The 15,994-nt window shown below is 36.8% G+C and overlaps 1 protein-coding gene across 3 annotated transcripts in view; it reads right to left on the bottom strand.

The window, feature by feature from the left end:
* Positions 1-15,994, bottom strand: part of ndst2a (N-deacetylase/N-sulfotransferase (heparan glucosaminyl) 2a) — a 121,616-nt gene that overhangs the window by 89,898 nt on the left and 15,724 nt on the right. The gene's annotated exons all lie outside the window — the stretch shown is intronic.

The following is a 15,994-nucleotide window of genomic DNA, read 5'->3' as shown; positions in this document are numbered from 1 at the left end:
TTGACTTTAACAAGCTGAGCAGAAAAGACAATACATCTGCCCTTGTTATCTTTTTATGACAGAAGAACTTTAATCATGTCAAGACTGTTTACAGTGGACAGAGCAAAGGTTTCATCTTTGAGCGATAAGGATCTTAAACAGTCGAGCATGTTACGAGTGCTTCTCTTCATTTGCAATACAACAGAAGTTGAGCAGTTTATTCTGCCAAGAGGCACTGAGACAGTATCTTGTCACTGGATAATAGCATCTCTCATCTCATCCGTCTGCCAACTGGAATTTCTGCTCGTGTTTGGTGATGGGCCAGACCAAGAAGCAGAGCTCTTTCCAAAACAATATCCATGTGGGGCAAAGAAATACAATGAAATTACCAAAAGACTATGAGCTTTGCATGAGTCTGCATTGGCTTAAATACTGAAACAGAAGAAAAGGGAAATGAAAAATCTGCGGTGCCTAAATTACGCATGCAGAGCAGAGAGACACAAAAACGCTTGTGAATTTTCTCAGAGGATTGTCTAATTCTTGCACATAAATGCTTGTTTTGTGCTTCTGACGGCATTGTAATAAAACATGCATGCTACTCAACAAGAGAGGAAGAGGCCAGTAAACAGAGAAGCTCATCACGCTTTTCTCCCTCCTGTGGAGTGCTGCAAGGGAGAAAGAGAACGAGACGGAGAGAGAGCATAAGTGGGAGAGCGAGCTGTGACTGCTTGTTGCAGATCCTGCTGTTTATCCGCCAGCCTGCCTTCACACTGCGCTCATTCAGACTGAAACAAAGCCTGATCAGCCGAGAGACTCTGCTAGGACACGCACTACAAAATGGGAACTCCAGAGAGAAGAACAGAAATGGACAGAGAGAGAAATGGACAGAGAGGGCTAAAAGACAGAGACACCATACCTAAACAAAAGGAAACCAGGAGCGAAAATAAAAGAAAAACAACATGCAAAATTTTCAAATGTTTCAAAACAAGTACAAAGAGTCACTCAGGCACACCGAGTCATTCTGGCTAAAGCGAGCGTGTTTGCTCGGCCCAGGCACCTCAGGTGATGAGGTTGGAAGTCTCAGAGGAAGTGTTCTGTCATCGGCTATGAGATGACCACCAAACTCGGTGTCGATCCAAGGGCAGCATTGTACTGACAAAACAGGAGTGAAAGCATTATGAAATAGCTCGACAACAACATGGGACACCAGCACATTAACGCTATACAAAACAGTTATCCCTGGGAAAAATAAATAAATATTTTGCCTGAATAAAAAAATAAAATAAAAACTATTTTTCTGAATAAATTGACAGCCAGTGTAAGACAGGGCTCCACAAAGACTTTCAGGCCAGTTACGATAAGTCTATTTTTATTAATAAAAATTCACATCTCTCACCTTTTTGACACATTGGCAGAATTTGCTGAAATTGTATCCAGCAGGTTTACATAGATGGATTTATTGAAATGACAAAAAAACACTTAAAAGCATCAGTATGTGTTGAAAACTACAAACTATTACAGAGTTCATAAACATGTTTTTAATCATGTAGTTACATTACAGTTAATTTCCATAATTCTTTTTAGTTTTAGTTTTACAATATTATAAGTGTTTTTAAATGAAAAACATGAATATTCATAGATAAAAAATAAATGTGACTATTGCAGCAACGCAGTCAGGCCATCCTTAAAAAATATTCTTGTTTTTCGTAACCCGACCGACTCTGTCAATTTAGGACCGACTCTATTTATTTTTTTGCTTTTATTCCGACGACTTGCCGATTGTAAATTTGCGTTAAGACCGACCAAATTTTTTTTACTCTTCAAACAACTAAAACAAAAGCAATAAAATAATATTAATTATATATTAAAAGTAAGTATTGTATATATAAATTTCCTAGACATACATACAAACAAAGGTTATCTTTCTTAATTTGAAAAAAAAAAAAAAAAAAAAAAAACGTGACGTGACGTGATTATGTTTACACTATTGGTTAACGGATGTCACACTATGGCCTATGTGTTCGCTTCGTCACATACTCTCCTTCATTGTCAGAGTCAATGGTTCGCGCTTTGGCTCATGGCTGCGGCTGCAGTTAACTAAATGTTCGCGGTCACTGTTCAAAGTCATACTGGTTCGGGCACCATAATACAGCTAAAAAATGCATTAAATCAGCTCGACTGCCCTTTAACTTGGCACAAAGTTCTGGAAAAACTGTGACCAGATCTTTTCCCATCCCTTCTCCCGTCTAATCTAAAACCGTGTCCGTGTCAACTGTCACTTTATGTTCAAAAATCTATTGCACGAAATCGATTGGACCAACCAACACAAGTTTCGAAAACAAAAATAGGAAATTTATTTTAACGACCTTCTCTCGGAGCACATCCAGGTTTTTTTTTTTTTTTTGGAGCACGTCCAGTTTTGTTTTGTTTTTTGAACACGCGTCGCACTTACTGCAGCTTCGGAAACGCACGCATAACAGCAAATAATACTTCTGCACAATGTTTCTCGTTTTACAACAGAAATGTGAATTCTGCCGGTATTCAGACAGTCTCATGCATACAGATACAGATTCAGGCTAGAATCGCCTAGGTCTGTCAAAATAGCTGAAAAATTAAATTCGAATGTTTAACTTAAATATGATCAAAATTAAAATTGTATTCAAATTTAAAATGCATAATTTCAGTTAGGGTGAAGAAAAACTTTATGCGTTCTGTGTGAATGGCTTGGTTTCAGTTTTGATATAAACAAGATCTTCCCCACACTGATGTTCTCTTTTTTTTTTTTTTTTTTTTTTTTGTAGTGACTTCAACTGGATAGGCTAACATAACCTTATAATTCAATGCAACATACAACGCCATCGCATCTAGTGCGCCACTGATAAAGATCAAGAATACTTCGGCCGTCCGCACACTGTCTGCATTATGTCCTTTACATCACCCGTGTGCGGGCATTTTTTGAGACCATGTGGACGGTGAGCGTACACAAGGTGAAAGATGAGACGACAGCTACTGCATGTTGAGCTCGTCCGCCTTTGAAAGTTGTGTAGACACGCCTGTGCGCAAGGCGAGATGGAATGGAACACGGACTGTGAAGTATAAGGGGCTTATAAGGCAGCTTCCTTAATGCACACCTAAAATTTGAATGCAACGATTTTGGTTTTGTGGTGCTCGTTGTTGTATTTTAAAGAAAAACTGCAACGTTTTCAACTGACATTATGGCATTAAAAAAAAAAAATTATCCCAAACTTAACTGTGTAACGTGTGGCTGTGCTGTGCAGTAACTGAACCGCTTCCAACCTCTGTCTTTTTATGTGATTATTATGAACAGTACTAAATTTGAATGTCAGATTTAGAATTTTTGCATTCCAGTAGGTTTTAAAAAATCCGACATGCAGCGCATTAGATCATGACAGTGACAATGAGCAAAAAAGTCCTTGGCATAACAGCAGAGTGGACCAGTAAACTACGGTATATTTAAACTGCCTAGTGTAACTTTTCAAAAGTTTAGTTAACTATTTCGTTTTGATAATGAACAGACTGCGATGTAAGTTTGAATTGCTGGAATACGTGTGCGCCAGGCTCCAACAGAAGAAAACAGAAGATTTGTGCTCTTGTAAAATAAAGCAAACAAACAATGCGCGTTGTCATCCTTTTCTTTCTGTGAACTTATAGAGTGTCTCCACACTTCTGTTAAATCTTATTTTATTATCTTTCACTTTTAATCACTGTTTTCGCTTCTCTTACTGTGGTAAACATGGGAAGGGAAATGAAAGATTTTATGAATTAAGAATTTGTTCGATTTATTCATTTGTTGCCTTATTTCAGTTAAATCATGGGTTATTTAGGGAACAAAATTAATGAAACATGGACAGTTAAAAAATAAAGTTGTAGGAACGAATTAACAAGTTGTAGGATAACAGTTTTGAAACATAAAATGTTAAACATATTTCAGCAAAATGTTTTTGCTCTGAATTTTGTCTCCCTCTCCTCTCTGTATTCCTTCGGTTTGACGCACGTGCCCGCTGCTCTTTCACTAAAGATTTCAACTTAACGCAGACTGTCAGTACGGGTCTTTATGCAAAAATGAAAGGGGCTTGTGTGATTTTGTGACATTTACAGATAAGGTTATGACCCTTAACTAATAATTTTTTGCGCCGAGGACGCACACACATATCTTTAAAAGCACCTGACAGGCATGCATTATGCTAATGCATCAGCTTGCAGCTTAAAATAAAGATTTATCATGTTTTGGGCAGCTCGGATCACATATCTTTCCTGCAGGAGCTCATTCCATTACCTCCAATATTTGTATCTACATTTTGTCAACAGAAATGCGTTATTCAGTGCTGTCATTTGATGCGACTGGCTTCAGTCCGTGCACTGAGGGCAGACCCAACTAATCGATAATGAGAATCGTTGTCGAAATTATCGATAATGAAAATCAATAGATTTTATCAATTAGTTGTTGCAGCCCTAGATCATGTATGATTGTATCTCAGTAAAAAGCCATGCTATTTTACAAAGATAAGATAATTTGGTGGAATCAATCAGGGTTGATTTGCTATGAGGATACAAAATGAAGGCCTATGTACAAAACTAAGGTTTGGACATTAATGGGGATTCATACTTTGCAGTTCACATCATCAAATAAAGTATTCACACTATATTAAAAATAACTTCACAGCAAAAGAGAGGAGAACAAAGAAATAATTAATGTAGGTAAAAAACTATTGCTCAACATCAAGGTCATGGGATTGATTCCGAAGTACAACACATCTGATAGAATGAATACCTTGAATAGACTGCAAGTCAGAGTGTATGCTGAATGGATAAACGCAAATATAATGGCATCTTCACAGAATGAAAAAGTAATTTGATCTAAATCAATACAGAAAATACTGCAAAAGCAGTGAAAACCGTGAATAGAGAGCAAGACAGACAGACAGAGAGACAAAACCAAGTTTTAAAAGAACCAGTTCCTCAGCACAATTTAACGGGCCTTTGTTTAATGATTTTGATGGATTTGTAAAAGGACAACCTACAGAGAAAAAAAAAGAACAAAAACAGTGCATGAGTTCATGATTTCAAAACAGCAGGCCATTTTTTGTGTGAATACTAGTGAATGGGCTATTACTGAACTCTACAGTCAAGCATTTCATTCGCATTTGTGAGTGAATGTGAACAATTATTTTGCTGCACTGTTGCAAGTGAGATTTAACATCACAGCCCAATTCAAAAACTTCTATAAAAATCTATCATAAAACAACCTCCTTCCAACATATCTTATGGCACTTTTCCATTGTGTGGCATGACTCAGCTCGGCTCACTTCTGTACGGTACAAATCGGCACGGTTCTCGTTTCCACTGCAGTTTAGTATCGCTTTAGAGTGGGCGGGATTATTCACCTTGTTACAGTTGCACTGCCTCTATGCCACAACTCCTAAAAAATGTTTTATTAATTCCGCGTCACCCCATCAAGCTCTCGCTGGATCCGCTCTTCTGCGATCAAGGAGAGGAACGTCTGTACTACCACAATAGACTATGAAACTTTTTGGTTGTTAAAAAGTAGCACTCGTTCAAAACAATTGCATTTGAATACTTCGCTGGCTGTGGTGATTTGAATCTAGAGGTTCTGTTGTGTTTGTGCGTAAGTTCAGTGACGCAAGTATTGACGATTCTTTCTGATCAGCAGAGTTTACACATCACGTTTTGGTAACGAGACTGTTCAATTGGAGCCTCAACCATAGTGGTACTAAAAAAAAGTACCAGGTACCAGGTACTGTACCCAGTAGAAAACCCCCCAAAAGTGAAACATACCAAACCCTACCATTGCCATACCATGCAGTGGAAAAGCGCCATTACTTTAGACAATGTGAATGGCTTACTGTTTAAAGGCTGTGTTCCTGCATTTTGCCTGTGCTTCTTCAGTTGTTGGTCAATGTAAACATACACAGATGTCTCTGGCTGTTGTTTTTCTTTTTTTAACAGCATCTCGTGCCATTAGAGAAGGAATGTGGAGTTAAAAATAGTTTACTTCTTACAGTGTGCTTTACAAAAACAAGTAAGCCTTCAACATGTTTTAAAAAATGTGTCCTTTACGTATGCTTTGATGTAAAAATAGAATGTGGTTTGTGAACATTAATTAGGTCATGCAGACTTGAATGTTTAACCTTCCAGGAGCATTCAATCAAGTAGCTTAATTAATATTCATGAACCATGCCCTCATAATAAAAGGACTCTTCTATTCTCATTTGATTAGCACACACTTAAGAGCGTATTCATTCAAGACAAGGTGTACACGTAATTAAGATTCATGAACAAAACCTTAGCCAAACTCATAAATTACAGCATACTCCGAATAATATCAAAAAGTGAAAAAATAATGAATTTGTAAGCTACACAATATATATTTAAACCAGGACTGTCCGTTTAAAGTGGTTATTAAAAAAATGCCCCGTATAAGTGTGTCTCATATTTATATCATATGATAAGCAATATTACACAAGCAGCTAGAGCACTATCAGATTAGTGCGGTTTATGTCCAAATACCATGAGTGTAAATGTGATTTCATATAACTAGGGGTGTGCCGGTTTCAGAATTGGTGATGACGGTTATGACGTGAGTCAAATGTGACGGTTCATAACATAACCGTCGGGGGGGGGGGGGGGGGGGGGGTGATGGGGGGGCAGTGGTCCAAGTCAATTGGTTGTTCTTGGAGATAGCGGGTTAACTCCGTGTCAACGTTTTTTGAGCAAATTTCAAAGCCGCACCCGCCATCCGCTGATTGTTTTGGGGTCTATGGCGATGCAATGCTTTGCTGATGCGAGCCGCAAAAAAAAAAGCCATTGCCATTTGCCCATTAGCTCCACCCACTACCGGAGAAACTGGTATGTCTTCTGCTTGTTCGAAAATGAATATGAATATTTCTAAATTTAATCCATTATTTTGACAGGAGAAGACAACAAAGAATAGTTTACATATAGCGTGTTGTTTAAGCGTGGTAAGACTCTCGCTCTCTCTCTCTCTTTACATGTGTGAGAAACAGCGCTATCAGTAAAGTGACGGTGAGTCGTGTGCCTTCACAAAGAGTTTACAGAGTGTCAAATACAGGTGCGCTGTGTGTCCATTGAGATGAGCTGAAAAGTTCAGATCGCTTGAAGGAGAGAGAACTCTGAAGCTCAGATGCTGAAATTAATGCAAGCGTCATGCGCTTCAGTCTATGTAGGAAACAAACCTGCACGTCTCTGCCATTCATTAATTCACACAGAGACGCGCAGAACACGGATTTATATTTTAAACAACTTTTGCGGCTTAACATTTACAGATACTGGTCCATATGGAGATTTGATTTGATTATTTTATGCTAACTTTGGCAAATTCCATGACTGTCCATATTAAAATGCAAGTTTCATTTTCATGACTGGATTTCGAGATTCCGTCCTCGTTTTTTGCTTCATGGAAATCATAGAGCAAATTTCAAAGCCGCACCTGCCCGCCATCCGCTGCTTGTTTTGCGGTCTATGGCGATGCAATGCTTTGCTGATGCGAGCCGCAAAAAAAAAGCCATTGTCTGTTCTAGAAAGGATGCAGCAAAGATATTTAATGCTAAAGTATGAGGCATAGGCCTACGCTGAGTTTCATTTACGATGAGATGTGCTCTAGGTCACAGTGCAGTGAAAGTGAACGCGGCGCACTGGTGCTTCCATGTCACGGTTATCATTGTCTGCTTTACTTGCTTTTTATTTATTAAAATACATGCAATTGGTTGATGAAACATTTATTAAAATTAAGATAAAATTTGTACAAAACGAAATTCGTTTTTAAGAAAGGTTTTCTACAAAGCAAAATTTTATGAAGTGGTGAAATGTCTGACGATTTACAAAACTTCATTAAGTGGTAAAAACCATGTCTCCCGATATATTGCGCATCTTATGATCTTATCTAAAAAAAGAAAATAATTTTTGATAAAAAATGTTTGTAAAAAATATTTTAATGACACGGTTTTGGCGGTTATAGAGTTCTAATGACGGTGTTCAACTATAACCGTCGGTCTCACGGTTATATGCTAACCGTCACACCCCTACATATAACAGTCCCATTAATACAGAGAGCTGTTTACTTAATTCCTGAATGAATCACCTGTTATCAGTGACTTTCATTGAATGAACAAAAACTACCGAGATGTTTCTCAAATTATCTTTTTATGCTATTTTAATGTCTTCTTGATAATTTGTCATTTAATGCAATAATAGCTTTAAATGATCTTCTTTGTGTATTTTCACAGCAAATTATTTTGCGATTAATTAGACTAATCAATAATTGCATCATGTAATGAATTAGTTAAAAAACTGAGTAATGATTTAAACATTAACACGTTCCTTTCACCAGTAACTAACAAACTTTACTGTATTACATATATATTATAATGCAGAACACAGACCAAAATGCAATCAAATATTTCTGTTTGTGATATTTTTTTACAAAAATATTCATATTTAAATGTTCACAAACTACTGATCTGTCAAATAATGAAGAATTATTTTTTGCATAACTCAATATGTTATAAAGTTATAATGAAGTGTTAACAATAACAAGACACCATTCAAGTAAAATATTTAAACTTTCTGTGAAGACATCTACTTACAAGGATACTGTTACTTAACACATCATGTAGTTAGAATATCTGAATTTTATGGCACTACTTAATTCAGTACTTGCCATTGTATTTGTTATATTGACATCAACATCAATAATTACACTTGTAAGTGCTCTTAAACAGGCATGTTAGTGCAGAGCCTTGTATCAAAGATTTGGGAATATGACACACTAACTACAACAGAGTTTGTAAGCAGTCTGTCTTTAATGAGGCTAAATGAAGTCAACAGATGTATTCTCAAATTGCTGAGTACAACAAAAACTGTTTAAAAACATTTAAAGGAATCAAGGCATTTTACAGTCGTCTTTGTGTTCTTGTAAGCAGTTACCATTCAAATATATCCAGCCAGTGCAAATGTATTTAAAAGGAGGTACCTGAGAAGTTTCTCTGTCTTAAGGTAGTAAGCCAGCTGTTCTTCACCCATGTTCCCTTAACATTCATTCAAATCCCAAACCATGAAGAAAGTGGTTCCTTGATGTACCGAAAAAGGAGTCAACATTTTTTCTCTGAGATTTTAAGCAAGCACATTACAGCTAAAAACCAGAATGAAAAACAAAACTGATAAACTTCTTGTTAATAACTTGCATGCACTTTTTTGAAACTTGCAGTAAGACAGGTCTGAGTACTGATAAACCTTGCTTACACAAGCAATCAAAACTAAACTAGACAATCTTGTTCACCGTGTGGAATCAAGCTGCAGTTTCTCCAAAATGTCTAAGTGTGTTTCTAATGTCACATGCAGTGACTGCAGCCTGTGATGGCATAGTGTCTAGTGGTCGATCGATATATCGCCAATTCTGATAGATCGGCCAATATTTGCCATTTTTTTCAAATACCGTCATCGGCTGATACGTTTTTCTGCTTGGCTGATGTGTTTGAGTTGGGACTTTTATTTTGACGACGCTGAGAAAGGCAGCACCTGAATGCACACAGCTCACACTCTCTCTCTCGTTCACTATCGTTGTTAACAGTTCTGTCTAACATGGATAGAAGTCTGTCTAATAATCCGATAGAATGGTTAAAGTAATTAATATAAACAAAAAGTATTATAACGATTGCTTTTATATTAGTAATAGAAAGGCAAACATTAAAATACTTTCTCGTTTGTCGTCAGCATTAAAACCACAGATTTATATTATTAAAAAAAATCTTTGAATGGCTAATGAACATTTAATTTCACAAACTTAGTCGAATCCAGCTGTGAGATCTTGTGAAGTGTGCATTTTTATCAAGCATGATTGCGTGTTCTCTGTGTGACGGTCGGTCTGTGAGAATTGAATGCTTTAAACTTGTGACTTCAAACTATGCTGAGCTTGGATTTGCCCACTGTCATAGTCATGTAATTTTCTCTGTGTGCTAAGGCTGTGCAATTAATCCCATTCGATTGTCATGCACATCTCGTCAGTAAAGCTGGTCGCGTGATTAATAGTAAATCACCATCACCTGCTTTCAGATTGAGCGTCATTCACTACAAAGAGCTGTAGTTCACTGACAAGCTAGGTGTAATCGAAAATAAAACGCGATTAACCTGCGATTATCAATGCAAATATCCATCATGGGTGTTCAGTTGGAGCAACATGGAGATTTACTACAAATCACACAACTGGCTTTACTGACGAGATTCACATGACAATCGCATACGATTAATTGCACAGCCCTACTAGAGACCCTCAATAAGCCATTTCATTCAACCTAAAATATAAATCATTCAGCGGTCTCAACAAAACAAACACATCTATATCTTTTACTCATTCACAGAAACTCTTGTTTGTCAGAAACTCGTCTGTCGAATCATCTGGTGGGATGACTAAGGCACTGTTTCCAAGTTGTACAGCAAAATGTTCTTTAATATCTGACACAAAACTTAATGGTGTTATTACAGCGATTACAAACCCACTCTACTGCCATTATGGCTTTGAGAAAGGCAAAAAACCTGGGAATGCTCCAGGTGGACTGTACCTGCAATTGTTAATACTGTCCCTTTAAGAGATGCACAAACCCATTTCTGTCTTGCCTGTTTATTTTGAATTTATAGATAATTGACTGTGTATTAGTGTTGCACGGTGCACTGATACTTCAAAAGTATCGCGATTCTCGGAAATTAAAAACGTCACGATTCCTAAATTTATTAGTATCGATACTTCAAAGAATGACTGCGTTCCAGATTTGTAAGAGACGTATTTCATGTTGGTGTGTGCAACGCACGCTTCCAGTGCCTCCCTATGGACGTCTGTGTGTTTTCTCCACACGAAAGCCGCAAAAAAAAAAAAGCACTACAGCGAGATGGCTGAATTAGTGGCTTTACTAAACTGATTTGGCTTTACTAAAATGTGTGCATAATCGCATATTTTAAATAAGTTGTTCAGATGAACAAAGCACAAGGTTTTCTTGCATAATTAACATTTTAATTGTTGGTCGTCATATATAATATTCACATTAATCGGGGATTAAACGTGGACTTATGTTCTGTATGCTAAATATGAAAACGAGTGTATCTGCTCTGCGCTTTGTATCTGCTGATTGAGATTTACATGCTTGGCTCACTGACCCTGTATACTCATTCATTTCATTCACGAACTAGATGTATCAGTTCATTCAACTCATTCAGGAATGAGAATATCTCGCGATCTCGTTCAGTGAAGGGAGGATTCGTTCACTACATTCAACAAATAACATGCTCCGTCACATCACAGAGCTGTTCAAGAGCTGCGCATGCGCTGCTAATAGCACCTTGCTCGCATGCTGCTGTGGAGGGAGGAGCTTTAGTGAACGAAAAATATGAGTCTAGTAGCAACGTATCTTCCGTGATGTCCCCGATGCGCGGGTCGGGGTGGGTAAAGAAATTGTACTTTATTTGTGGGCTGCATTGGGCCAAATAATTCCATAAAAGCAGGATCCACGGGTTGGAAAAAACCGGACCCGCGCATCACTAGGCTGCATGTGCAAGCACAAATGATACTGTGGCCGCCAGTCCACGACTGGTAGAAAAAGATGACGCTCAATAAACCTCACTGGCTCCTCTGAAAGAAAAGCTTGCACAACTGACAGAATAAGTTACAATATCTCATATATATATATCTGCTAATTGTACATTTCCTTTTTTTCTTTTTTCTTTACTTGAATGCCATTGCTTAACTTGATATTATTTATCTTTTGACATTTAATCTTCTGAGTTCAGAAACATTGTTTAATATAATCGATGTTCATATTTTTTTTCAAAGTTCAGAATCAAGATAAATTTATTACTCTTATGTTTCTTATTAGTGCTGCCATGACTCGTCGACGTCATCGATTACGTCGACTACAAAAATATGCGTCACACTGTTTGTTTACATCTCGCGTAATCAAAAGTATGGGAATACTTTAAACAGAGGCCAAATAAAATGGCCTTTTGTTCCCTTTGCAAAACCGACATGGTGTACCACAGCAGCACAACTACGATGCGCGAGCACCTCAGAGGAAAACATCTTGGCGCTCTCCGGTGTCACAGTTTAACTGGTTACCCCCGTGAACTGGTGACCAACTTCCTGGTTCAGGTCTAATAATCTTGCACTTGTGGTATTCTGAAAAATTGAGATTTTTTTAACTCGATGCGGTGCGGACGCGCCTGGAAAAACGAGTGCGTCGCGACCACGTCGCTTCCATTATGAGCGCGCTTATTGCACGCCTACATTGGACATAACGAACTTGAGCGTGCATACGTGATATGTGAACGGCCCCTTAAAAGACAGCGCGCCGCGAGACAATAGTCACAAACCACCGAGCTACCCCGAATCAGCTCCAGATCTCTGGAAACCATGCTAAACCATAGCAGAACCCTGACTACACTTTATGGTTTGTGATACTAAAGAACATTTCATGACGTCTCCGACAACTGTAAATTTATGGCTACTGTGGTTTAATTATAAATGCTATCATAAGCTCATATTTACCATAGTAAAATAATTTTCTTTGCCTCTTTATTATTATATACTGTAAAACTTCAACCACATAGGTTGAAAATGAATAAAGGTTGAAATATTATATTAGAAGTTGTACTTATATTTTTTTGGTAAAGTTATCCAAAGGATTTATTAGCTAATAAAAAAGAACATTAGATTAATTATTTATTGGAATAAAAATAATCGTTAGATTAGTCGACTAATCGAAAAGATAATTGTTAGATTAGTCGACAGAAAAATAATCGTTAGTTGCAGCTCTATTTCTTATGATAACTGAGATAATGCTGCTAAATTTATTCTTTCTTTACCTTGAATGTCATTGCTCTAATTTATTTTTTATATTTTGACATTTCATATTTTGTTCAAATGTTTAATATATCTGCTGTTCATTTATATGTTCATTTATATGTTCATGTGTTATATCATTAGAATGTTGTCCCGGTTTTAAAATAAAGCACAGCAATGATATTTGAGAGTGTATTTTCCCTGTTCAGCAAAAGTATTGAAAAAGTATCGAAATTGCAATTCTTGACTAGGTATCGGTATCGAAACAATAATTTTTGGTATCGTGACAACACTACTGTGTATTAGGGATGCACCGGTTGACTGACTGGTTTTTTGATCTTTTCTCAGCCGATTTTTCCGGAAGTGCGCTCGCGTGCACTGACTACATTGTAATCGTTCCCTATGACATTTGTGTGGAAGAGTATTTCGAAATCTGTGGACAGATCAGGACACAGACAGCTGATCAGCACTGGAAATACAGAGTTTCATGTCTGAGGCACAGATAGCAGGAAGCGATCAGCCTTTGGTGTACTGACGCACAAATAAGAGCCTTTCCTGCATACTGAAGATGCGCGAGCGTCTACTGTACCGGTCCGAGCCCTAAACACGAGTAGACCGTGAAGAGATGTTCAGATCAACTTCTCACGTGTTGGATGAGAAACGAAACGGACTAAACTGTGACAAAACAGAATTTTTTTTTTTTTTTTTTTTTCTAATTAGAACTTGCATACACGTTTGAAAAGCCAAAAATAAAACGTCAATTCTGCATTAGGATGATTATTTTTAGTTTACCTAAAAATTACATAGACTTTAATTTGATTTAAAAATCACCTGCTGTAGCACACTGAAAAAAAAGTGTTTCATTCATCCAATTAAAACATTTTAGGGTAATGATTAACATCTATATTTTTTTTTTACTTGAGACAATAAGTTATTTATTTTTCATCGGCTCAAGTAAAAAAAAAAATATAGATGTGAATCATTACCCTACACACATAAATATATATATTTTTTTATTTTATTTTAATTGGATGAATGAAACACTTTGCATCTTTGATTTATTTGCACCAACATTATTTGATTTTAACATTTTGGAAAATGTATTTATATAGCATACTTTTATTTAGACTCACTGGTAAAGACCTTTTTTTTTTTTTACCAAATTTAAAACTAAATACTGAATGCTGATTAAGAAACATCTTATTGAATGTGTGATAGTGGTGTTTGGATTGTAGAATGCACTTATTGTCTTAATTTCACATGGTTACAGTTAATCTTTTATTTAAGGCCAGTTCTCTGTAGTTTCAACCCAACTCAAAACAAAAGTTAAATGCTGATGTCTGTACCATCTATGTTTGTATTGAATGTAGTCTACTTACTGTGCAGTTACTGCTGTTAATATCAGATGGTTACAGTTATTGTTTTCAAAAGCCTAAAGCAAGTTTGGCCTATTAATACTAAATATCTTGTTTATGTATCTTTTCCTTCTTTCTTGTTTGTTGCTTAAAAGAAAAAAAAAAAACGGAATCGGAAATCGGTATCGGAATCGGCCAGTTTGCTTGTAAAAAAAAATTGGTATCGGAATTGGCCATGAACAATCATGATAGGTTGCATCCCTACTGTGCATATACGTAAACCTTGTGTGTTTTTAACAGTATAGGCACCATCAGAGGATAACTAACGTACCGTATTTTCCAGACTATAAGTCACACTTTTTTCATAGTTTGGCTGGTTCCTGCGACTTATAGTCAGGGTGTGACTTATTTATCAAAATTAATTTGACATGAACCAAGAGAAACAAACTAAAAAATGAATCCAGAGAAAACGTTACCATCTTACCAAGAGGGCGCTCTATGCTGCTCAGTGCTCCTGTAGTCTACCCTAAGCAACATAGAGCGCCCTCTCACAGCTGTAGACGGTAATGTTTTCTCTGGTTCTAAATAAATGCGACTTATAGTCCAGTGCGACTTATATACAGGTCCTTCTAAAAAAATTAGCATATTGCGATATAATTCATTATTTTCCATAATGTAATGGTTAAAAATTAAACTTCATATATTTTAGATTCAATGCACACCAACTGAAATATTTCAGGTCTTTTATTGTTTAATACTGATGATTTTGGCATACAGCTCATGAAAACCCAAAATTCCTATCTCAAAAATTAGCCATATCATGAAAAGGTTCTCTAAACGAGCTATTAACCTAATCATCTGAATCAACTAAATTACTCTAAACACTGGAAAAGATTCCTGAGGCTTTTAAAACTCCCAGCCTGGTTCATTACTCAAAACCGCAATCATGGGTAAGACTGCCAACCTGACTGTTGTCCAGAAGGCCATCATTGACACCCAACGCGAGAGGGTAAGACACAGAAAGAAATTTCTGAATAGGCTGTTCCAGAGTGCTGTATCAAGGCAGAGTGCTGTATCAAGGCACCTAGTGGGAAGCCTGTGGCCTATTAAATACTAAATATCTTGTTTATGTATACTTTTCCTTCTTTCTTGTTTGTTGCTTAAAAGAAAAAAAAAAAAACGGAATCGGAAATCGGTATCGGAATCGGCCAGTTTGCTTGTAAAAAAAATCGGTATCGGAATTGGCCATGAACAATCATGATAGGTGCATCCCTACTGTGCATATACGTAAACCTTGTGTGTTTTTAACAGTATAGGCACCATCAGAGGATAACTAACGTACCGTATTTTCCAGACTATAAGTCACACTTTTTTCATAGTTTGGCTGGTCCTGCGACTTATAGTCAGGTGTGACTTATTTATCAAAATTAATTTGACATGAACAAGAGAAACAAACTAAAAATGAATCCAGAGAAAACGTTACCATCTTACCAAGAGGGCGCTCTATGCTGCTCAGTGCTCCTGTAGTCTACCCTAAGCAACATAGAGTGCCCTCTCACAGCTGTAGACGGTAATGTTTTCTCTTGGTTCTAAATAAATGCGACTTATAGTCCAGTGCGACTTATATACAGGTCCTTCTCAAAAAATTAGCATATTGTGATATAAGTTCATTATTTTCCATAATGTAATGATAAAAATTAAACTTTCATATATTTTAGATTCATTGCACACCAACTGAAATATTTCAGGTCTTTTATTGTTTTAATACTGATGATTT

Source organism: Carassius auratus, chromosome 38 (genome assembly GCF_003368295.1).
Source record: "Carassius auratus strain Wakin chromosome 38, ASM336829v1, whole genome shotgun sequence".
Taxonomy (NCBI): domain Eukaryota; kingdom Metazoa; phylum Chordata; class Actinopteri; order Cypriniformes; family Cyprinidae; genus Carassius; species Carassius auratus.
The sequence above is the reverse complement of the archived record's forward strand: the minus strand, read 5'-3'. Positions and strand labels throughout refer to the sequence as shown.